The sequence below is a fragment of the Hippocampus zosterae genome, chromosome 7 (genome assembly GCF_025434085.1).
Source record: "Hippocampus zosterae strain Florida chromosome 7, ASM2543408v3, whole genome shotgun sequence".
Lineage (NCBI taxonomy): Eukaryota > Metazoa > Chordata > Actinopteri > Syngnathiformes > Syngnathidae > Hippocampus > Hippocampus zosterae.
In genome coordinates this window covers 4,247,983-4,274,147 of record NC_067457.1, presented here as the reverse complement: position 1 = coordinate 4,274,147, position 26,165 = coordinate 4,247,983, and the positions used below count along the sequence as shown (strand labels likewise).

At 44.5% G+C, this 26,165-nt stretch overlaps 1 protein-coding gene across 2 annotated transcripts in view; it reads right to left on the bottom strand.

The window, feature by feature from the left end:
- The window catches only part of bahcc1b (BAH domain and coiled-coil containing 1b), a 58,972-nt gene extending 54,769 nt beyond the window's left edge, over nucleotides 1-4,203 (bottom strand). The window contains exon 1 of one of the 2 annotated variants that reach the window (XM_052069603.1): nucleotides 3,850-4,203. The gene's annotated coding sequence lies outside the window, so the exon portion shown is untranslated. Of the gene's footprint in view, nucleotides 1-570; nucleotides 939-3,849 lie in introns of those variants that run through there. The other variant, XM_052069602.1, reaches the window with a different exon arrangement.
- Between the last annotated feature and the right edge of the window lie 21,962 nt (nucleotides 4,204-26,165).

Genomic DNA, 26,165 nt, shown 5'->3' with positions numbered 1-26,165 from the left:
GGTTTTAAAAGGTCAAAATTAGGCTGAGTGAAGGCGTTCGTGGCATGCATCGTGATGGTTACGATAACGCAGCGTGCGCGCGCGCGTGTGTGTATGTGTGTGTCGTGCAAATAAACAGCTTGGTGTAACCCAAGCTTGAGCCAAGCCTATATGATGTGAACTAAAAAAAAAAAAAAGGGAGAGCCCATTTGACATGCTTGAATCGGCGTGTACGCGCCACTCCGTGACACCACATTGCCCTCGAGAGGCCCCAAATTGACAAAACCTTCCAACATTGACTCGATTCCCAAGACAAATTTGTCACGTAAGAGCCATAAAACATCCATCCGTCCATTTGCATTGACTTAATTGGCAACGGTTGAAAAGAAACGCTCAACTGCAAAAAAAAAACAGACAAAAAAACAAATGTCGTTTGGTTATCGGAAAAGCGCACAACAATGACGTAATTGCGCAAGCTAATTTAAATAGGAGCCTTTATTTACAAATAAGCAAAACAAAAACGGACTTATCTAAAGACAACTTTTTCTTGGATGTTGCTCAAGTATCCGCAAAGCCAGCGCACATCCTTACCTCTTTTGTTGAATTGACACGCCGTGGGACCCCCCCCCCCCCCCCCCCCCCCCTCAGAGAAGGGCCGGATCCGGTGGCCGCGAGGCTCCGGGACGTCGTGTGCACTCTATCAATTTCTGTCAGGACCTCAATGGCAACACACAACACACAACCTTGCCTGTCCTCAGCTACTTTCTTTTCTTGGAGCTTTCCTGATTTTTTTTTTTTTTAAATCATGGGAGGGGGCAAAAGCACATCATCGAGCGAGTTACACCCACTTCCACTCCTGCCTGCAAATCTTAGGCACACACCTTCGTCTGAGTGTTTTGTTTGCAAATATGATTAAAGTCCGGATCTGAATTGACGGTGCTCATTGCAATTCTTTTTTTTTTTAAATTGTGGGCAATCCCCCTTTTAGGATACTGGAACAAAAGTCATGTGTCATTTGTCTGTTATTTATTCATAGTTGACCCAACCGTAGATCTAACTTCCGTTCTGGAGGTCAGAGTGCAGCCGGCGCTAAAGCAAAAAAAAAAAAAAGAGAAAAGAAAACCCACCCATACATTGTTGAGCTTTTTACAAGCGTTTTGGACGCGGACGCGCGCACGCAGGTCCAATTGGAGGAGAACTATAAACATTTAGCACGGGGCGTTAAAGTCCGCAGCATTTTCGACGCACATGCAGCCTTTGATCACTTCCAAGCGGTCCGGACAAGTTTGTGCGTAAAAGTGAATTTACTTCTTCACGATTCGAGAGGGGAAAGAGAGAGAGAGGGGGGGGGGGCAGTTCGACCCTCGCTCTGCCGCGTCCTAATGATTGCAAACAGGCGCACCGTAAAAAAAAAAGGAAAAAAAAGGCGGGGGGGTCGGTAGTGTTGCACAAACAATTTCCACTCGTGGGTCAGTTTTACGCGTCGGATAAGTGGAGGCGTAAAACAAACGACCAGCGAGGAAATAACCGCAAGAAACGAGGCGGTTGTTGCACTCATCTTCCTTGCCGCATTTTCAAAACAGTAAACCCCCCCCCCACCCCCCGCCCTCACTCCACCCCTGCCCGAGCTGCCCCCGCGGGTCACCGCTGCAACAGCCACGTCACCGTCACGTTAACCCCTGCGTCGCCGCGTCCGGAACACGGGAACGTGCCAGATTGGCCGGGGATGTGTACAAGCATTAAGGAGGGGGGGCAGGGGGTGCAGATACCATGATGGGGGGGGGGGGGGGGACATGTTTCCTCCATAATTCATATGGATGAGAAGAATCCCATTGCAGCTCAGGTTAGGATGACGTCATCGAAGGTTTTAGTTTGACATCTTTGCACAGCATCAAACTTCTACTCCTCCATAAACTATTTAATCCGTTTGTTTTTTTTTTGGTTTTTTGTTTTTTTGTCAGTACATGATACAGTTAAATTCATAGGTACCCCTCAAGTCACAGCATTACCGCATTGCAAAATTAATCCATGTCGGTGTCAAAACTATTTTGTAAAAAGGTAAAACTGTTGATAGGTCTTATTTAACCAAGCAGGTGCTTTTAATGCATTCCGAAAAACCCTTTTGTTGTCATTACTGCATGTCTGGTATGAAGTACAATTTTATACAATGCTATTTTTCCTCATTAAAAAAGACTTTTTTTCCTTTAATTAATTGGACCAAAAATCATCTTGTATCTCAAGGCACCACTGTACGGTACAAATGAAGCACAGATTGATTGACAGCTCACAGTTTACAGGCCTATCAAGCTCGACATAGTATACCCCCCCCCAAAAAAAAAAATCTAACCGCATAACATGCACCAAAAAGATCAGCCCTTTACAGGGCCCGACAGACAAACTCCGTTCAAATAAACTTGCCAAGCTCAAGCAAAGTCGTTCTATGCCAAAGCAGATCTTTCTCTATGTTGCACGTGCACACACACTCATCATCCTGAAACTATGTCTGTGTACTGATATAGGCTATGAGACAAAAGAACCACCAAAATTGAATGTCCCTCGGTCAAGGAAGGACTATGATGGAGGGGCCACAATTTGTCATTAGTGCGAGTGGTTGGGCCCCACATAGGACCGCAGATTTCCGAGCCAGATGTATCACAAAACTCTCATTTTAAATAATGACAATTGTCTGTTTTTTTTCTTTTTAGGAGTAATGTACAGAAGAATATTGTAATATATTTTAATGCTCCAATACGTACTACAAAGACTGTACTACATACCGTGACGCCTCTCCCTACCCCTCCTCGTTTGCAACACGATTAAGCGTTGAATATATCCGTTTTTGGAGGACACAAATGTATTAACTCTTGCTGAACTTTAAATGAACTGTCAACTGTTCACTGTTTGAGATCGAGCGTTTCTGTGCAAGATAGGCGGATAGGTTTGTGTTTAAAAATCGGTGAACATTTAATCCGGCGCCTATTTTACCTTAATTTTGCGGATCTAATTTGGTCCTGGCTTTTCTGATGGACAAGTACATGCAGTCTTGGTGTTGGAGTTGCTCTTAAGCGCTGTCTGCCATCTGGTGGTGCTGATTGTCATAACAACCAAAAACATCCGCATAAACATTTGCATTTTCAAAAAATGTATCGTCCCACCGTACTGAAATTCACAACGTACGTCTCCCCTAAACTATGCATCTGTCAAGCAGCCACAAGGTTTGATGATGTCTTTCAATTTAGTTTGTGTTGGTTGGCGTTTCACTTACAACGCCGTTAACTTATTTTTATACTCGTATGACAGTTTGGAATGTGAAAGTACGCAATAAAATATTGCATTATTTCCTCTGGGAAAAATATGGAAGATGACAAATTGGAAGTCGACCAGCTTCCCAGAACGGATTGTATTAGACCCAAGAGGTTACATTGTATTTTTTTTGGGGGGGGGGGGGGGGTCGGGGGGTCGTTTTGGGGACACTTTCTGACAATCTTCTTTACGGTCACCAACCCCCCCCCCCTCACCCAAAAATAACAATAATTTCTGATCCAACAAAAATAAATAAAAACAATACAGAAATCTTCCCGCACCCATCGCATGCGGTATCTCGCAAAACTTTTTGGCAAGAAATGGACAACCCGCAAGAACAGAAAACTCGACAAGCCTTCCACAGACAGACCCTTTGAGACATCTGTTTGATTTAAAAATTCCTCCGCCCGAGCTCACGGAAGCTCCTCGCGTTTTCTTCCTGTCATAATCTGAATGCCCCTCTTCCCCAACCTCCTCATCCTTGTTTTTCAAGCGAGCTGTAACAGGAGAGCGCGTTCAAACTGACCCCTGACTGAATGGTTAAATAGATGCCATCCGCATACTCACCCCATCCATCTATTTCAACTCTGATGAGGAACAATTGTGGTGCGTTCAGTCAAACTGGGAACGCCTGCAGCCCTGAAACTCGACCCTTCGCTCCTCATTAGAACAATCCCGACCAAGGCCGGTCTACCGCTGAAGTCCTCTCTCGGTCTCTCGCTCGCCGCGTTGGCTAAACATATTTCGGCGGCGTAGTCCGACACATGTCAGGTTGTTCTCATACATAAATACATATTTGTACAAAATCCATTCTTTTTTCTCAGGGCAGGGTAGATTTTGCTTTGAAGCGGTCGAAAGGCTTGAAATAGTCAAATGTCCAGCGTATTCACAGTGCGCCTTATCATTATACGGCAAGCACGCGTACACAGGAAACATCTGTAATATTCATCGCTAAACAAGCTAGCTTCGGAGAAAACAATGCTAGCTTGTTTTTGTTCTAAATGTTCTGGGAAAAGCTTTAACCTGTGAAGTCAATTCAGTTCCCCTTTTACATGCAAACTTTACATAGACCGAAACACACGTAAATGGATTCACAGATATTCGGGTTGTAAAATCGCTGCCAACATTTAATAGGTATGCGAGCAAAATTGAAGCGCAATAAAGTTGGACAAATATGGGAGATTTCGATCGGACGCTTGTCATCCGCTATATGCCGGAATGCCGTTGTGTGCGTGATGTGCGTGTGACACAGCTGTGACATGTTAAGAAACAGACGTGAAACCTGCCTCTGGTTCCAATTTTAGCTTCTAGCTTCTTTTTGGCAAATGGGGACTTCAAGGTGGCACCAGACTTGAGGACGGTCCCGCTTTCTACGGTTTTTGCACGGTCATGCGATTTTTGGAGAGCGGCGGATGTGTGCAGTGTATACACACACACACACACATACACACACAGGGCTCTCCTCCAAGTTTATAGCGGTCCCCATAGGTGAGTTGCCAGAGCCGCAAAAGGGGTGAGCTAAGACAGCAAAGCATCCTGGGATGTGACTTCTTGCAAGTCCACTAAAAATCGCTCGGTCTTCCCACACATTTCCAAAGCCGTCATAAAAAAACGATGACATCACCGGACGCACAGTGGCTCCTTTTAGAGCTGACCGACCTCACTGTATGTCTCTGTGAGTTATGTGGCATGTATATGCATGTTTGACGCAGCAGCATTAAAATGCATTGTACTCAGGAGACAAACAGAGACATCGCTTTAACGTCAAGATGGGCCAATCAAACCCCCCACCCGCAATCCATGCCATCGTCCATCCATTCCCCTTTTTTTTTATTTTTTTTTTTTACATTGCAGCTGCTAATGGAGCAGCCGGAAGATAGACAAAGGTAGCTTTGTCAGCTCACTCCCCTCCTCGCTGTCTGCTGACGAGTCCACTTGTTCTCACCCCCCCCCCCCCACACACACGCACACATACACTCTTTTAGCAGTCTTCCAATTATTTAAATTTAAAAAAAAGAAGAAGTGTTTTCTCCCTATTAGAATTCCCCCCACTAATGGCCTCCACATCTGCAGCGAAGTCACACGTAGCGGTGTGGCCAGGCCGGTCATGCGATCGCCGTCACGGCCGTCACTGTGTGTTGCAGTGGACATATGGGATGTCAGCGGTCAGCTGCCATCAGTATACATGAACCAATTTTGGAGAAAATGGCCAAAATAAATATTACGCACTCTGGATAATAGAAATGTTCAGCGGGCTGGGTTAAAGAAGAGCAGGCGGCATGCGGCCCGCAGGCCATGCGTTGCGCACCACCAGGTTACGCTAAGGTCAGTTATACGCTACTTCAAATTCCACAGATCACATGAGTGAATACAACAAGGATCAAAGTCAGTCCAAATGTGATCATTGTTGTGCTGTGTTTAAAAAAAAAAAAAAAAAAACTCACTTGAGGAGCGCAAGCTTTGCTGATCATGGGACCGAGTGAATGTGATGATGCGAGCAGTGACTGATGATTTGGAGTTGAGAGAGAGTTCAGAGGATCAAATGTGCGAGTGTTCCATTGATCTGCATGAGAAGACAATAAAACCTCATCCAAGAGCAATGGCACAAAAAAAAATCATCTAAAATGAATGGATTGTTGTCGAATTTTTTTTTTTTTTTAATGACACGATAATAATTCATTGTAAATTAATGCGGGGATGTTCACGCTCAACACAAATGCACAATTTACCTTTAAGTCATTCCGAGTGTCGAACTCCCACAATAATAAACAACGTTCAACTGCTACCTCTCTCAGTGTCACTCAACGTGTCATTTCGTTTGTGCAGGTGTACCCCACGTTGCGGCCAAAGCGTATTTTCAAATAAACAACACGTCACGAAAGCGGGCGACCGCGGCCCACATCTGCTAAACTAGTCACTCCTTTTCTACTATCATCCAGACAGATGTGTCCTCGACAACAGCTCTGTTTTTTGCGACGAGTTGTCGGAGCAATTGTACAGGAGGCTGATGGATTAAAACATCTATCTCACTTGTCTGAAATGATCACCCCCCCCCTACACCACCGCCGCCCCATGCTCAATGCTTTCCTAGGCTAGCTTTCGTCATCTCCAGCAACAAGTGGCCTCTTCCTTAGATGAATTTTGACATAATGTCGTCTGCTGCTTTGCTGCTGACATGAGGCAGATCAAGAAAGCGGATGGGGGGGTGGGGGGGGGTCATTGATTGTGCTCAGAGGCTGACAGGTACACATTGAATGAAAAAAAAATACATCGTGTGTGGATACAGATGCATATCTAAAAGCCCCCCCGCCCCCCCCCCCCCCACTGCATGATTTTTGTCCTGGTGATCAACCTGAGTAAGCGGGTCGACTAAAATAAAATTTTACTATTGCGGTAATGTTGTGGAGCAGCACAGCGCCGCAGCTAATGGGGGGGGGGGGGGGGATCAAATCTATATCGCTGTTCCTACACCCCGCTTCATGTTCAACCCCAAGCGCCTGTCATCATCCCCCAGCACTTGGCACCGGATCCAACAAGGAGCCAAAGTTCAAACAAGCGCACATAAAATGAAAATAGAATTACAACAATGTGATAGTCCCCCCCCCCCCTCTATAAATGCTGGCAAAGAAAGTCGGTATGTTTTTTTTTTTTCTGACGTTTGCAGTTCTGCTCACTTGATTTGATTATAGTATTGCGATACCTTAAGAGTTTCCAGTCACAAATGTAATCATGGATCTTCCTTTTTCCGGCTTTACGGACTTAATAATTAAATGTGTGGCTGAAAGTGTGTGTGTGTGTGTATGCATCATTTGAGTAGTGCATTATTGGAAGCCATTCTGGGGAGTTATCCATTAATTTGGGGTTAAAGTCCATTTGCATCCAAACAAAGGGGATATGGGCCATCCATCTCCGCCGCCCGAGGAAGGGGGGGTTACAGTGGGGCACGGAGAGAGTGGAGGGGGGGCGAGGTGGGTTGGGGTGCAGGGCAAGTGTGTGTGTCTTTACGCAAGCGTGGGGGTGAAGCAGATAAATCTGTTGCCCTCAGGGGTGCATTTACATAGGTGAGGACTGACGGTTCGGCAAACACGAGAGTGATTTATCTGAAAATACTACTACAGACACACACACACACACACACACACACACGCACACACACACACACCTATAGCACTCATTCTAGCCTGGTGTCTCCCAATCGTGATCCAAAGCACATCTTGGACATTGGTTGAATCTCAACAAACAAAAATGTCAGAAAAAACAGTGGACATAAAAAGTCTACACACCCCCTGTTCAGATGCCATGTTTTTGTGACATGAAATGGTTTCAATGAATCGTACAACATCTGAAATTCATGTGTGGGGGGGGGGGGGTCAACAAATGCATTTTAAATGCTGAGTTCCATTGAACATGAATGTAAATTGTTCATGCTGAAACAGAGCCTCCTTGCTAGGAACGGGAGGGTGCGCACACTTGAAACCGCATGATTCGCAGTTGTTTACTTCCACATTTCTAAACTTTTTTTTTTCTTCTTCAAATGAATTTTAAAAAAAATTGGTCCAACGTTTTTTGATCTGACTAAACAACTGACATTTGCAAAGGGGTGCGTTGTTGTATTTATATCATCAGAGATGATCAAAGATACTCTTCGTTGTCATTATACGACCGGAAAATAGCTTTGTGTTCAACCAACAAGGCCCAGATATCACATTGAAAAGTACACTTGTGAGTAAATACCATCGCGGCGGTGTATATAAAGATCTTATAGATTGCGGGGACAGTTTTGGGCTGGTGCGGCTTGAGACTTTTCCAATGTAAAATATGCGCCTTGGCTCTCGAAAGGTTGGAGCCCCGTAGCACTCCCCTCCATGCCTTCAAAAATGCAATGTGTCGATTTATTCAAAGCCTCTGTGCACGTTTGAATGCACACAACAAAGCACGCCACACACTGCACACGCCCTACATATCCCGTGCACCAAATCCTTACATTATACTTTCAAAAAGAACCAAGAAACCCAAATCTATATTTGAAACGAGATGAATTTTGCTTTTCTTTTCTTTTTTTTTTTTTTTACATGGCAGCTGCCTTCGTTCTCATCCTGCACACAGATCCTCCCCTCCCTCTCTCTTTCTCTCTCTCTCTCTCTCTCTCTCTCTCTCTCACACACACACACACACACACACAACATGCTGGGGCTCCCTCCAAGCTATCAGCTCGGGCTTCCCCCTCCTTTCCCTCCTCCTCCTCCCCCTTCTTCTCTCCTCCGTGGCGGGAGAGAAAGAGCGAGCGATCCCCTCTTCACAGCTCTCACCGCGGAAGCCCCCCGCACTACAGCCCGCCTGCCTACCGCGAGACGCGCTCACACCGGGGCTCCGTGCCCCGTTAAAAGGAGGGGACGACCCTGTCGGGGAAGCGAGGGTGGGGTAGGGGGGAGGGCGGGGAAGAGATGGTTCCGAGACGGACGAAAGAGAGAAAATGGCTCGCGGACGACGAAAAAGGAAGCGCGTCGAGAAGTCGGTGGAGGAAGGAAAACAACCGGAGAAGGGGGTGAGGGGGGAGGGGGGGGGATGGGAACGCCAGGGAGACGAAGCCGACAAGCGAGCCTTACTCCGGCGGCGTAAGAACACCGCGCAGTAACCGCCTCTCTTCCAGGGGGCCGGGAGGGGGGGCACGACAAGTCAAGCAGTGGGTGTCCGTGTTTGGGTGACGAATTCCGGGGACGGTTTGGAAAATTCTGCGTGTGTGGGGGGGTTGCAAGATGAAGAGACTGCAGCTCTGTAGTGGAGACGCCCCCCCCCACCCTCTCCTCCCCATCCTCGCCACCAACAGCTTCTCCTCCCACAGACGCCCCCTCTGCGGCGAGGCGCCATTTTCGAACGCCGTTTTCTGCATGAGGAGATTTCTTCTTGCAGCGGTTTCATGTTACACTTTTGGCGAAGAATGCGGACGGACAGAGAGGACAGCAGGATGCAAACTGGACCAGCCACACTTTTTTTTTTTGAGGGGGGGGTTGTTTTTGTATTTGCACAGGTGAGGAAACTAATCAATTCATTGCTGTGAAAATATGTTAAGATCCCTCCGTTATTAAAAATTACAAATTGCGTGTAACAAATTTCATTGTGTTTACAATAAGTCAAATAAAAAAAGAAAATAACAATTGTACACCGATTGATCCGTTTAACATTTATAATGATAAAGCTTGACATTATAAAATTTAAACAATATATAATCGCTATTTGAGTGTGTGTGTGTGTGTTTAGATTACCCTAAAACTGACCTTTCCGTTTTCATTTCAGGTAGAATTGACATGACATTTAAATTTTTATTTTTCATTAAGACGTCTTGATTTGAAATGAGGAAGATCAAACTAAATTCTAATTAAAATTTTAAACATAACTTGACTGAGAATGCGAACATAATCGCGCGCGTGTGTTTAATTCAGCCGACATTATTCAATATTCTTACGACCCCTCCAATTTCAAGTAAAATTGACTTGACATTTATTTCTTTTAATGGGCGCGTCTTGACTATAAATGAGGATTAGAATCTTGAACATACGTGTCGCCAGAACGAGAACATAACATCGTGTGTGTGTGCGCACGCGCGCGTATGTGTGTGTGTGTGTTTAAACCCCACCGATAAACTTTTTCCCCTTCCAATCTTGCAAAACGATTTAATTTTAATACAAAAAAAATCTCTTATTTTATCCCATTTCATGTTGCGTCGCGCTCTAACGTCAAGAGACTTCCGAAAATGTGAAATTGCAGGCCGACTGCACTTTCCATAATGACACAGAGTGGATTCACTTTGAAGAACACGCTTTTAGTTGTACCAATCCCCTCACGACCTACACGACCGGTTGATTAAAATGCACGTGTATTATCCTTATTATTTTATTCGCAGTTTTGGATTTCGGTGGAACATTTTGGACAAAAATAATCCACATTCTCTTTTCTTTCGTGTGTGTGTGTGTGTGTGAGTGTGTGTGTGTATACGTGTGAGAGAGAGAGGATTATTTCGCACTGCACAGGCGATCTCTGGCTGCTTTGTTGAATAGTACAATGAGGGAGTGTTCGTGTTTCTGGCGTTGGAAGCTGGATAGTTTATTTTGAAAATCCCAAAAAAGCCTGCCCACCGGCCCATTTAACTAAACACATCGAGAAATAAACCATCGTGCAGCTTTTTAATGACGATTACAACCGGCTAAAGACGCAAATATTAATTCAACCGTGAATTTGTTTTTGATTAGATCATATGAAATGACGTTGAATGCCTTTTTTTCAAACCGATTTTTAAAAAACCGTCTACTTCAAAATAAACAATTTCAAGCTAAACGATACTGTACGTTATTGAGACGAGTGATTATAATCGAATGCCAGTTTTTAAATTCAACTGCTGAATTTAATTTTAAATTAATTGATTAATAAAAATTAATTTTAATTAATCTTATTGAAAATGTGTTACGTCGGACGACTCACATATTCTGCCTGGGTATGTAAATTTATGAGCTTGTAGTCCACATAATGAAATACATTTCAGACAGTACTGTATTACTATATGAATTGTTGTTGTCTAACACTTATAATTCAGAATTATGTGTGTGTGTATTGTATATACACAATGTATGCAGTGTACATGTGTGTACTAAAACTATCGATAAAGCAAGTGTGTGTATATATTCATATAGTGAGCTGTATTGATTTTTTTTTACTATAAAACCAGCAAATGTATTTTCCTACTTTTTGTAATTCAAATTGTGATGTGGGCAGGGGGGAAATATAAAATAAAATGTATTTAACAATAACATAGTGTGTGTGTGTGTGCGTTCTAATGAACCGTGAGGGATCAGGGTTACATGGGGACATGTTGGGGCAGTACTGAGTAGAATCGGGCCCAGCCTGCAGGTTCTGTCGGTTGGCAAGCTGTAACCGACTGACCAGACAAGAATCACGTGACCGCCGCACCCACTGTCCTCTAATGACATCACAGTCCATTATGAGAGGCAAATGAACTCAATGATGAAGCTTTGAAGTCGAATATAAGAGACCATCATTAAGTCTGGGGAGCAGGGCTTTTTCATTACACGCTGCTAATAGCAACACAACAGTTTCCTCACTTTTGCTTTTGATGAAAAAAGGCGTCCTCCGTTTTCTTCATGCTGTTTTACCCCCTTACCCCCCCCCACCCTTATTTTCAACACATGAGTCAGATTAAGCTAATTAAATGAAAACATGGTAAAATGGCACGTCATTAGCTTTTACTATTTTCTTCAGAGTAGGCCTTTTATCCCAAAAAGTTACTTTTATGCAAACAGACACTGGCCTGCAACAATATTCGCTATGCCGGCGCAATCGAATGCAGGGGGGGGGGTCAAACTCATTTTTGTCATGGGCCACTTTGGAGTTACATCTTCCCTCGGAGGGCCGTTACGACAGTGAAAAAAAAAAAAGTGTTTCATCCACATCGTATTATTACTTGTACGCAACAAATTGATGGATTACTCATTTTGAAAACAGTCAACAGTTTGTTTGTTGAATTATTGTTCAAGTACGTGTAAACGGGTGCACAAAATTATTACAAAATCGCAACGTTATTTACTACGCAACAGATTTTAGCAAGGCTCATGGAAGTTGACACCCACAATTTGCTTTCGCGGGCCGCATCAAATGACGTGGCGGGCCGGATCTGGCCCCGTGGGCCTTGAGTTTGACACCCGTGATCTACCGCAGCTGTATTAAAAAGATATCAGCTGACTATATTTACTTGTCGTTAGGGCAGAGAACCAAACTCGATTTTAGGCGGAAAGCAACCGCAATATGAAATATTTTTAATAGGAAGCCACCTCTACGGCGTCAAAACACTACCTTTGCAAAATCACACATTTGGACGGGAGCATTGTCGTCGCGCAAGTGGCCCGTGAGTGTACTGCTGCAGATGCAAACACATTATACATGAGAGGTTTTCACTAGTAGTTAGTCAGAGGCGGAGCTGTCAAGAGGTGGTGGTGGGGTCCCATCTCCCCCACGTACCAAACCCCCACCCCTCCAAGCCCTGCTGCTGCTGCTACTGGGAGAACTCCCCCACCCTATACAGAGAAGGCACCCAGCTAAGAAACACAATATAAACTCAATTAAATGCAGTCTCCGCTGCGATTTACCGCAATGAATGATAAATTGGCCGTCGTCCTCACACGGTGGGATCCCCGAATTTGCAATCATCGGCAAGAAACATTGGGTAAAATATGCAGGGAGCCCACACGGTTTTACCAAATTTAGTGCAGGAGGGGCAACTGTCTACGTGAGCCTTTGTTAGAAAATGCCTACTCAAATAACCGGGCTTGTTTAGCATGTCGTGGTTTAGGTCAAAGTGGGTTAAATTGTTCATTTGTGACATGGTGGAGGGCAAAGAAAAAAATGTCCAGAAAGCTCACATGGCAAAGAATGTTCTATCAATAATCAATAACACTAAATACAAATAAATAATAGTGAAAACAACGTGAAAGGGAGGGGGCTCGAAACAATTCCACCCTGTTTGGATGATTCTATTGCTATGCGATGAGGTAAAAATGGAAAATGTAGTCAATTATTGTTTAGTAGCATTAAAAAAAGCAGTTGTATTTAGATTCACTTCAACACAACAATGCTAATTGCACATTTCTATAAAATGATTCATTTGGTTTCGTCCCAGTTTTGATATATATGCTGAAACATTTCGTGAAGCTGCTAGCAGAATCGGCAAAGTCATTTTTGAACGTTATCAGAAAAAAACCCCCCAACAACAATCATGTTGCCTTGATTCAACCTTTGCAGATTAGCATGCCCCTCATGATTTAGTATCTGCAGACCCCCCCCCTGCACCCCCAAAAAAGCAAATATTTAAACTTCTTTATTAATTGATACTGCGCTTCAGTTAAAAGTGACGACGGCAGCTATGCTCAGTGCAATGTAATGCGATTCTCACATTCTTGGTCTTGAAGGAAGTATTCTGCAATCACACACACACACACACACACACACGTTTTAACATGTTGCTTTCTATTATCCATTTAGTTTTAATCAGAATGAGCCTGAAAACAAGGACGACTTTTCACATGATTCCGACGTGACGGTCCTAATGAAACAAAATCGTCTTTTTTAAAGGAAGGAAAGAAGTCATAAGTTGCATTCTCATTTCTCACCCAGTGGACATGCAACAAAAAGCCTCCTGTTCATTGGCGGAGGTAGGACCGCATTCCTTTTGACTTTTTTTTTTCTTCAAATCACTGATAATTAAATGATCAGCAGCAAGCTTTTACTTATTCAATAGTGTAGCGAGAAATCAATGTAACAACGGTGCCGCCATGTTTATGATGCCGACGCACGTCATAATCTGCGTCAGACGAGCAATTTCACTCCTTGCCGGAGCACAAAGATGATTTCAAAGCATTGGAGAGTCTTTTTAAGCGAAAGAAAAAAAAAAATTAACGCAAAAAAAATGATCAAAAGGAGCCGATTCACACACTCACAAGTCAAATACGACAATTCAAAACGGATTTGTCTAATTAAGTAGGAAGTTGGACTGTAGCACAGAATGAAACTGAAATTCTGACCGGGATGTCGTACCGGTAAGTCCAACAGCGAAAGAGGTTTATCATCGAGGAATATTGATTTTTGCAGTGGATTGACACACACGCACACACACACTTCTCTTCCCTTTATTCCATTAATCTCTGTGAGCTGTGTAAGATACTGGAGGGTTAGTGTAACATTGTGCGGCTCTAATGTATTCCAGCCCTCACTTTGCCTGTGGCATCCATATGTTTAATTCCACTACAAATGTTTTGACAGCAAATGAAACTCCCCCGCCCCCACCTCCCATACTTTAGGTTTGTGGGGATTTTTTTTTTTCCGCTCTCCCTTCTCTCTCGATGCATCTAAAGGGATTTTCTCTCACAGTGATGCTTTATTTAATTAGTTATGGACCACCTGGAGTTCGAACATCTCCCCTGGCTGATGTCAGACTCCGTCAACTATGCAAAAGAAAACAACGGATTAAATTTATTATAATTAGGTGCAACATTAATTCGATTTGAGGCGAGGATCTGGCCTCGCTGGTCACAATATTAGGCACGGCTGCGTCATTTCGAGCAATTTTGGAGAGAGAGGGGGAAAAAAAGCGCTTCGACGACAACAATGTATTGTGTTCTCTGCCAGTGTTGATCAAAACTGAGCATTACTATTGGGTGAATTTTGGAGGCAGGTCTTGTCAGAATGCATAATTCACGTGAGAGGAATCACACAGCACACCAACAGACAAAATTGCCCCCCGCCACAAAAAAAAAAAAACCTAGCAACAGTGTGGATAAAATGTTTGAAAAAGTCTACACACCCCCGTTCAAAGACTTATAATATGACGATGACGTGGCAGCAATGGGGCGTTTAATCGTCTCGTCTGTCACCATCCGACGCTGACATCCAGTAGATAGACTAACAAAGATACATTAAGGCTTTTCAAATAAAAAAATAATAATAATTGAATCAGGTTGCAAGGTTGTCGGCGGAAAAGATCACACCGCAACCCCAAGATGTAAAAATTCACATTACGGGTTGACGACCATCGGTCATAATTGGTTTCATGTGTCCGACCTTTTGGGCGACGGTCGGCTGCAAGCAGTTTAAACACGAAAATAAACTAGAGTTAAATAAATAGCTCTGACAGATTCAATTAAAATGGAGTCTTTTTTTCTCTTTGGCCCTACCTTTGAATATATCTGCGCCTGTGTCGCCCAATATGCTGTCTACATTTACCTTTCAAAAGCATTTTTGCAAATAACTACAAATTCAGAAAGAAAAAAAAAATTACACGCTAGGCGACAGTTCAAATAGGAGCCGATGGCTGGTCAAAGAAGTACGTCTCTATTTCTCCTTAGGTGAGGTCATACCAGATGTACACGCGCGAGCAGGCAGTTATCATCTTGCCATATGCTTTTGGCGCCCTCCCCCCTTTGCCCCCTCCCACAGACATCTTGCTTTGTCCCACACCAAATTGATCTCACAATATCAGAATCTACTTTCTTGTCCTCGCACTAACACCACATATGAGGTTATAACTAACAGAATACATTTTAAGCATGAGGCAGATTTTTTTTGGGGGGGGAACAGCATGAATAAAAACACACTTAAATACACACACACACACACACAAGACACTATCAACAAGACACTCAACTCTGTGTGTTGGGAGCTCGGCAGGAAAGAGGAGAGAAGCATAGTCAGATAGGGAGAGTGCAGCAGAAAGCGAAGGGCTGTGTGGGCGTGTGTGCGAGTGTGTGTGTGTGTGTGTGTGTGTAGTAGGAGGTTTTAACGTGAGTTTCCGGCGCAGGATGGCCCATTCATCATTCTCACATGGTGGGTTTACTTTGCCAGTGATAGAGAAAGCTATGAGGAGCAGCACTACGGGGAGAATTAATGCGTGTGTGTCTTGGGAGGAGGGGCACGTCAACCGGAGCCGATGGCCAAAGCAGATGTGAAAGTGCGTGCCGGTGCGTGCGTGTGTGTGTGTTTACGCGGGCGGGGCGTGTCGCAGGGTCACATGTGCCTCTGCGCTCATGTCCTGTCATACATGTCAAAAGCCGACACTTACTTTTCGACCCGGCCATCCTCATAAAATTGAAAGGAGGCGAAGCTCGGCCACAGCTGAGCCTTTCTTCATTCCTGTACCGCCCCCCCCCCCAACCTCCCTATTCTTTTTTCTAACAAGGCCTTTGTTTTAAATGCTATCACACCAAATTGCGTGAGTGGGCGCACGGGTTCAGCATGGGGTCAGGTGACATAACGGATGATCCCGCGACCGCCTCAAACAAACCGCCGCCGCCATGGCAACGACCAAATATGCAACAACAACTTGACAGAGGAGAGGAGGTCAGAGGTCGCGAGGGGAGGACCGACGAGGAGTCGCATCCTTAGAGTTGCCGTACGCGCGCAACCGGTCCACACCTGCGACGTCGCAGGTTCCCGTCCGGGTGAGCTCAACTGGAACACCCGGGTGCCGACCTTTGACCCGTGAGATCAGCTGGGGGGGAGATGACAAGCATGAGAGCAAAAAAAAAAAAAGGGTGAGCCACAGCCTCCCCTGCTGGCCTCATTCTGAACCGCAACCGCACGGAAAAGTGGAGGCGGCTGAGGTCAGATCCTGAAAGTCTTTTTGATTAAACTTTGAAAAGGGGTTAAGAAGGAGGGGCGGAGTTGCCGTGGTCACCGCAAATAGGGAACACCTGTGGGAATTTAGAATTTGTCATGTCTTAGTCACGCATGAATACGACGATAATGATACAAACTCAGCGTGGCCGTGCATGCGCGCACGCAGATATATTGTTTAAGGTCACTCGGAGCGGCGCTGAAATGAGTTTTGAATGTTGACGTTATTGTTGGATATCATTTCACTGTACAAATCCAGTGCAGATGTTTACCCCGGGTGGTAAAACTACAGCCCCCGGGCCAAAAACGGCCCGCTTTGATTCTTGAATCCAGCCCACGGAGCTGGGCTGGATTACATTATGGATTACATTATCAAGGGTTCTGTATATTTGTTGTACTAATTTAGTTGTACTAATTTAGTCCTAAATCTTTTAATCTTTTAGAGCAGAATGTTTGCAAGCATTTTGTTAGGGACCATTTTTAGTTCACTTTTCTGTCTTTTCAGTGAATAAATTGTTTGGGTACATTTTTTTTCCTTCTCCAATTTTTAAACAGTGTTAATATGCAAGTTGCACATCATGTTAAATTATATATTATGAATTAAACTTCAGCCTGATATACAGTGAACACTGTCTGTATTTTCATGTTGGTCATTATGGTGGTACTTGGAGAGCTAAAAAAAATATAGACTGTATATATTTGGTCCTCTTATACATATTGTTCTCTCTCATGGAATCTTTTTTGCCTGGTATGTTGGAGAGGATTGGGGGGGGCATGTTCTGACGGGGTACTTCTTCGTGTGTGTGAATGTGTGTGCGTCTGTGAGTGACTGCAGAAGAAATGAAAGATGATTTTTATGTGGCAGCCTATTTGCTTTTGAATGTACAAAGTTCAGAGGCCTCTAACGAGAGGCATTGAGTGCAGTAGGTTGGGGCTGGGGGAGCGTGGGGCGGGGTTGTGCACAACGAACACGCGCAACGTGCTCCGGCCTGTGATCAGCCCCCGTGACGCATAAGGAATGCGAAATTTAGAAGGTAGCATCATCCGGATACAGGATCGTTCCGAAGCAATAACTTAAAAGGCCGAAAGATTTTGTAGCGTTCTTCCCATGACATGCTAACACAATTTGTATATTCACCAGTCTGACGATGACCCAAATAAATCAATCCCATAGGAAATAAAGATAATTTTGTCAAAGGGGACTTTAAATCAAATCAATTGAATGTTGAGCGACATTATTCCCAAATCCGAACAGTGGCTGGTGGGAAATAACAACTGGCTACAAAACCAAAGTGCTTTTGTTTGTTGATTTTATGTATAATTTCATACAGGCCGAAAATTACAATTCAAAGTAAACATTGAAATGGGGGTGGGGGGGGGGACCATTAGTAATGGTCAGCAGATTTCTCCACTGAGCTCACAAAGCTCAATTTAGCAAAAATACAAAATGGTTCTTCAATACCAAACACCGCAGGGTGTTTTGTACAATGGCCCACCACCCCCCAAAATACATTCCGTGGTGATTTTTCTAAGGAGCTGCACAGTCTGTCAGAGGTCTGGTAGCAATGAGAGTCTCCTTAAAGGTCAGCGGGGGAGTCGGCGGAGAGGGAAATGCATTGTGGGGGGACTGCTAGGTCGCCAGCCTGGCCTCGGGACAGCCCGGGTAGGCCTGCTGACCTTTTCTCAGGCTGGCGCAGCTCTGGATGTGGAGAGTGGACCAATGTGTGCGGCCTGAGGGGGGGATTAAAGGTGGGTCATATCTAAATGTGCCCACATGTTGAAGAGAGTGTGCATACTAGCATATATTGTTCGGATTAGTTGAGTACCAATTTGCGGTTTATTTTTTGACTAGCGCGGGCGCTGAGCCGACACTTCTAATTAAACCATCTAATTTCATCCAAATTTTTTTAATGTACTTATACTCTGGTACAAAATCCGAGTACCTTTGCCACCTTTGTCATCAACGCGGGTTTGAAATGTTTATCCATAATATAATAATAATAATATAATATATAATATAATAATAATAACATAAAGCATATTGACAAGGCGGGGTGGGGGGTTGGGGGGGCTTAGTACTTTGTCAAATAGGTCATTTTACTGTTTTTGGCCGACAGCTTGGCACAAGCTGAAAGGAGCAGAGTAAATAAAGTGGCCGTTATGTGTGGGCTCCACTAAATAGCTCCTCTCTTGTGTCTCCGAAAGAGAGGCGGAAGACGTGATCACGAGGAGAGCCCGTGTCTTTTCTTCTCCTCGCCGCTATTAAAGGCCCTCTTCTTCTCTCCGCCCCACTTCTCTTCTCGCCGTTCCCTTTCTGCGCCCTGCGTCCGCCCCCCCCCCCCCCCCACCCCCAACACCCCCCCCATCCAGTCCACTTCTGCCGCCCAGCGGCTCTTAAACATGCGGGAAGGCGAGATCAATGGTGTCCACGGCGAGGGCTGAATTTCGATGAGAACAGAAGAAAGGAAGAGGAAGGGAGAACAAGTCGAGGCGGGGAGGGCATGTGAAAAAGGGAGAAAGGGTGGAAGAGGATAGTATATCTTGCACAGGGGAGGAAGAAAAAGAAACGGGAGGAATGTTGAAAGCTACGTCGGCGACGGAGTGAGTGTCAGAGTCTCACAAGGCCCGATACTAAAATGTGGAAACGGTTTCAAAATTCCATCGAATGAATCATGCATTTGGTTGCTTAACTGTGTGGGACGCGCGTCTTTTTAACTCGATGACAACTGCATTTTTTTCCCGTCCTTGGATTGCCATTCTCAAAAAGTCTTCACTTTGAAAGAGTCCCGTCGTAAACTGTCAAAAGCAGTCGCAGGTTCAGATTGGAAGCACCTGTCCAGCCTTTGACGTGTGGAACGCGTTCAAAAACAATGTTTCGCAACCTTTATTGAGCCAACGCATGTCCGAAAAATATCACATCACACATAACAAATTGTTACGGTTTAACGTCTTAACCGTCATTTACACAAAGATGTGCGAGGAATGTCAGCAAAGTTCCAGGATGGGCGTTTTTTTCTTCTTCACGTCGTCATTTTTGGAGCCATTTCTGTCACCCCATCACGCACCTCGAGAAAGATTCTTCTTTCGCAGCTCCGCCACTGCAGCCATCTTGATGTCCTCCACATCTTAAAATGCAATTTCTGTCGTCAAGTCAGTTGGTCCACCCGGCCAACATTGAATGGGGAAACTCATAGTTTGGGTTTAGGACACCAGTCCTGGAACTTTTCAGACGCACTTCATGTACAGTACGCACGCTTGTCCCGTTTCCACTTCTTCACCGATTCCCCTCCAGTTGCGGCCCACTCCGACAGTAAATTATCACTCCCCCGTGTGTGGGGTTTGCAGCCGTGCGAAGTCGACTGTGAGACCCTCCTCTGTCTTGATGTGAATGTGAAGGAATTCCCACCCTCTGTGTGCCAAACCCTAAACGCTGCAAAAAAGGAAGCTATGGAGCATGCAGCTGCACGCCCACACGGACACGCTGACTCGCAAAAAAAACGCCAATTTCAACATAGGCAAATGGGCGCAAATGTGCTCTATAAACCCCCTCGGGCCATAGATCCCAGGCAACAGGTAGACTTGAACACACACATACACACATTTACAGGCTGTAGATCATCACAGTGGGCTGAGACGTCAGCACTCCCATACACAGTAAGCCTTATAGTCGATTTAATAGAGGAAAGCCAGCATGAATTCCCGCAGTCATTCTGTTCCACTCAAACGTACCATTCACAACACACTGCTTCTGTTAATGTGTGTGTGTGTGTGTGTATGAATAAAAATGAGTGTGTTCTCATGCAAATTCGACATTCGACATACCTGTGTGTGTACAGGGTCATGCATATCGTATGGGAGCGCATTAGTGTGCGCAAGCGTGTGTGTTGTAGCGAGAGTGGCGATATTGACCCATCAGTGCTGCTCTGTCACCTCTTCTCTTTATGAGTCTGGCCTTTGAAAAACAAACTGGATTTATGGTCAGTTCGAGACTGCGTGTGTGTGTGTGTGTGTGTGTGCGTGTGTGAAAATAGGGAGGTCGGGGTTGGAGGAAAGCCGGGGTAAATTAGTAAGGAAATCACTCCCAAATGTAGCAAGATCAGAACGGCAAATTTTCACTGCTTGGAAAAATATAAAAATATAATGCAGTGGTGCCTTGAGATAAGATAAGATAAGATAAGATAAGATAAGATAAGATAAGATAAGATAAGATAAGATAAGATAAGATAAGATAACATAAGATAAGATATCCTTTATTCGTCCCACACTGGGGAAATTTACAGCCTCCAGCAGCAAGAATGTATGTAGAAAGAAGAAAGGAGAAAGAGAAAGAAACCCCAAACATCTTTCAATTAAATACAATTAATAAATAAATTAAATTAAATGAGTGATCCGACTTGCAAATTATTATTTTATTTTTTTTGCGTTGATTTGCAGGCAAGCGTTTGAGATGCGATTCAGCTCACTTCACACTAAGGAGCAGTTTGACAGATTTTTTTTAAGGACTTCATGCTACTCCCAGTTGACGTTTACTGTCAAACTAAACATAAAACAAAGAGAAGGATGTGTTTATTTAAAACAATAAGTTTGCCATCAAGGCTGCTGGTTTAATGCTAACGCGTCAGGAAAAAAAACATTGCCAGGATGAGCCATAGCATTAGCGTGCCGATCTTATAAAGAATGGATATTTGAACACAAATGTGGAGCAACACATGTAGACAGGCAATATAATACGCACAGGCTTTTATTAGATGAATATGACTGCTGCTACTGAGGAATTGAGGAATTCATGTCCTTATGTTTGTCTTTATTTTATTTTTTTAATAAATATATTTTTTAAATGGCTGATACAAATTGGAAGCCTTGGCCATTTCCTTAAAGGGTGAAAAAAGCAAAAGACAATCACAAAGCTTGAAATGGATTGAAGGAGAAAAATTCCAGCTAGTACTTCAAACGGGGACGTTGCCGTTTTCCAAAGCAATGATAAAGTGAAGGCATTAAAAATGTTTTCAAGGCACAGCAGCGGGTTTACATTGGAGGTAAAACCATTCGAGTGTGTGTTGTTTACACGTGTTGACCTAAAACCGTGATTTTCGGGGGGGGGGGGTAGGGCGGGGCTGGAGCATAATTTCACGCGTAAACACGGTGATAGATGTCGATATTAACGCGTAAATGCTGCTCGGTGTGCGTGCGCGGCGTGCAGATAGGCGACCTGGCATCTTTTTCTCCCCACGTCAGCTTCAACCCGCTCCGCTTCAAAAAATTGATTTCACAGTGCGACCACCCACCCACCCCTCCCTCTCCAACCCTTCCTTGGAAATGAACAGAATACACTTGGCCTGTCCATTTTTCTTAAGCTTAAATCATACCCGAGCAGACATGCGGGATTTTTCTTTTGGGCCTCTATTTCGAACGGGGGTGGGTTGGGGGTGGGGGGGGCAACGTGATTTGCTGATGAGTCTAACGTGTGGTCCCTTGGCCTCATTAATGAGACTGACACACGCCGCCCTGGCCGAGAAAACGCCTATTGTCCTCTTTACCCCGGGAGTTCTTAATGTGCAGCATTCGTTGTTAGTGCTCGACTGTAGTGCTTTGCTGATGGTCAAATGACAAAATCTTAATAGAAGACAGAGGGGACGGCCGGGGACAAAGGTGGGCAATGTTCGGTGGGATGTGGCCAATTCCAGCGTGAGAGGCCTGCCTAAAAACCCCATTCACGGGCCGTCTAATGCTGGTGTGTAATTAAATGTGATTACTGGAGCAGAGGGCTCCTCTCTCTGCCTCTCCGAGGGCCACACACAAGCACTGGAGGCGGCGAGCGCACGCTCATTAAGGAGCCGCTAACAGATGTACACAAGCGGCGACCACGGGCGGACCTCGAATCTCTCAGGCCGATGCACGCACTCAAACAAACACACGCAAGAATTAACTCGCCTCCAAGGTTTCGATATGCGCCGGGATTGGGATCGGAAGGGGTATGAAAGACCAAGGCTGGATTTGTTTGTCGTCTTTTTTTTTTCCACCGCTCTACGATGAAGGAGTTTTCGGATTATTTGGATTGGAATAAATTAGAGTGGTAACGTTTTCATCAGTCAAAGTAAATCTTTGCCCGAGTACACGGAAATCAAACGCGCCCACATGGAAGGTAGCAAATAAAAAAAAATAATAATAAATCAGGGCATCTTGTCAAGGATAATCACACATCAAGCAACTCGAAATCCAAACAAAAATCAATTACGCCGCACGCACACACACACACACGCACCTCGTCTCTCCGCCTCTCTTTTCCTGGGCAGACATAGTCCCCTGGCGCTCATGGGAAATCGTGAGCATGCCAGGCACCACAAAGGCGTCCTTTCAGCCGCCCGCATGCTTGACCTGCGCGGGGTCGCCGCTCTGCTTTGTGCCCCGTGACCCCCTTGGTCACTTTGGGGTCACGGCAAGGACCCGGGGTCAAATCCAGATGCCTGCGTCTAATTTCACCCAAAGTGGGTTATCCGTCTGAATCTGCCCTAAAATGTGGCCCTCGCCCCGCTCCGATAACCCACTACTACGACCAAACACATGACTGACTCTGTGGAATATACGTCGCTACGCCCCGCTGTTAATTGGACTACCGGGGGAGGAAAAACTCAAGCATTCACACATACACACACATGCCTGACCTCTATAACTGCGCCAATGCCCCAACCCGTGGCTTGTGCTCTACCCTGAAGGATTAGGTGCAGAAAGACTCAGATGCAAGTGCACGGATGCACGGCACACACACACACACACATACACACAACACACGCGCATGCGCACACGCACACTTAAACGCAGCAGGCCTGGCCGAGGGTCTACCTTGAGGGATTAGGTGCAGAAAGACAGGACCTTCCAGCCAATCAACTGGTCTGTCACATTGATTTGGAGGGGTCACTGGTGCAAAAGGAGCAGGGCTTTCCTGTCTTAACCTCTCTGATCACACACATATGCACACTTACACACGCATAGTGATCAGAGTTCCTGGAAATTACATTTTCGCCGTAAAATTAAAGATAGAAGTAAAAACAAAAAACACATCATCGTTCCCCATTGAAACAAATGGAAATGCCATTAATCCGTTCCACACACACACACGACAGCAATAAGCAATTGCGCTTTTTTTTTTTTTTTAATGAGAAGAAAAATAGCTTTCTCCAATATTTTGATTCTTAAACACATACCGTTATATGGGGCGTTAGATTCCCATTGATTTGTAGACGTCAAATTGTCACTTCTGTGCACACCCAATGCTAACGGAATATGTAACCGCCGTACAGAAGCGCTACGTAGTCTTTCATGACTCGCTTCTATCAATAATGCAGTGTGGCTAGAGGCAGAACTGATTGTTTCCCTGCCCACTTAGCATTGACGCATCTGCCTCAACAGCACATCCGGCGCTGACAAGCGTGAGCGCTACGGCAAAGTAGCATCTTGTTAAATGGGATGTTTCTATTGTTCAACTACTAGCAAGATTTGAACGTAGCCTCACTTCACTATCCCCCCCCCCCCCCTAACATGCATGTAACATTTTATTGCTTTGTAGCTGCTTATTTAGCAACAGCTATCTGTGGTGAAAGCTGTACAAAATGTAAACATTCATAATGGATACAAATAAGTAATGTAAAGAAGCCAATGTTGGCCACAGCCGCTGCAACGGTAGCATGACTTATTGGTAATGGAGGGTTGCGATAACACAGGGATGTTATCGGTTCAATGTTTGAATTATTTTGAAGAATGCAAAAAGACTCTTACAGGAAACTCTGACTGTACGCTCATGCTTTTTTCGTTTGCTCCTCCGTCTTTTTAGCTTTGTTGGATTGCTTGCGCTGCTTCTGTTTTCCAGTCTTATGCCCAGTTGTTGCAAATGAGGGAGAGGCATTTTATTTCGACCTGTATTTCTTATTTGCTATAGATTTTGGAATGCTTCCAAAGCACAAGGCTGCAGGGGGAAATGATTGACATCTCGGCGGCCACAGCGTCTTGTCTCTGATTGGTTCTTTTACCCGGATGTGGTTTTAATTGCAAACGCGCCCTTTAAGTTTGCAACAATGGCGCCCCCCCCCCACACACACACACCCCGCTCCTTGCAGCAGAGAAAAAAAAAATCCATCCGACATACACTTTCATTCATCCCGCAGCTGCCTCCCTAACCATCACATCCCAGCCTCTGAATAACCTTGATCCTTGGAGATACAGTGCAACCCTTCTTGGGCAAAATGCTCTGGGTTTCCCCCCCTCCCACTACCCCGAGAGTCTTTCTTCCATTTCCTGGTCAAACAACACAATAGTCTTTTATCTGAGAGGGCAGCAGGCAGGCAGCAGGAATAAACCATCACAAGTTACATTTAAGGTGCTGGAGTTGAATGTTTTTTTTTTTTCTCCCCCTGAGTGTGTTTTAGTTTTTTTTTTGTTTGTTTACCCTCACACCTTTAGCCTCGGCATCCCCCCCCCCCCTTGTTTCCCTTTCCTGACCGGAATCTGAAGGCTGGAAAAACAGGATCTGCTTATATACATAGATATATTAGTGTTGTTATGATTACAAAGCCAATCAGTGTAAGAGGAAGTAGGCTGCACTTTCTGACTACAAGAGCACCTTTTTTTATGACGTTAACGTTCCGTTCCTTTGACCCGGACATGAGCCGATTTTGTACGCAAGTCCCTAATGCAGGAGCGAATCCATAATTACATGAAAAAAAAAAGAGAACATTCCTTACCTTTGCTTCTTGTTGGCCTGCATGCTGCAAGCGAATGAGTTCATAGCATAACCAGATAACGTCGAACGTCGGGACAGTCGTAGACCGAGGCCCACCTGTAAAAATAGCAACACAAGTTAGAATATTCAAAACGCACGTTACTTCTCAAAAGTACAGAATTTTATGAACTGAAAATAAACCGCTTTGGACGTTGTTACGATTACGGCCGTTTTCACTCTCCAGTCTACATTTCAGTTGCTTTGTTCATATTTTTGGAGGCTATTATTAAGGCAACAAAGAAGAAAAACATAAATGCTTGAAATAGTTGATGACGGCTGTGATCCACGAGCAGTTAGTTAAATGAAACCATCTGGGAGGTTTTTCAGTGATACTATCTGCCGTCAACTGCTCTCAACCGAGACATCTGAAACCATGGAATCGGCATCTCAACTTATCAGATGAAGAGATGAAAGGCTGAAAAGGTTGGAAACAAATGAGTGGATTAGATTAAACTTTATTGTCGTTACACGTCACAAGCACGGGGCAACAAAATCCAAAGTTCCCAGTTTGAGAACCACTGATTCATAGTAGGCCATTAACTGTGGTATAAAATAAAAGTAGTGTAAATATATTTGTGTAAACAAACTTCAAAAGGTTACAAATTCCTGGCAATTCAAGTAGAGAACGATGTAGGCCTGGTGGGAAGTACAGTCATCAATTACTTCATTGCAGTAAGATTTTTCAGGTGTTTGTACTTTCCTGCAGTACTGTATTGCGGTGATTCTTAAAATACGGGACGAGTACTGCTCCCTTTGTTGTAGGCAAAAGAAGCATTGCCCGAGTACAGTTTAGTTGTGTAACCTACGAACCCCTCAACTTACAGTTGTATTTAACATTTTAGGGCAACACCTTTGCATTGAATTTTTAAGCACAGTGAACAACGTTTCAGTACATTTGTTTATTTTACTTTTATGTGTCATATACAGTCTTTTAACT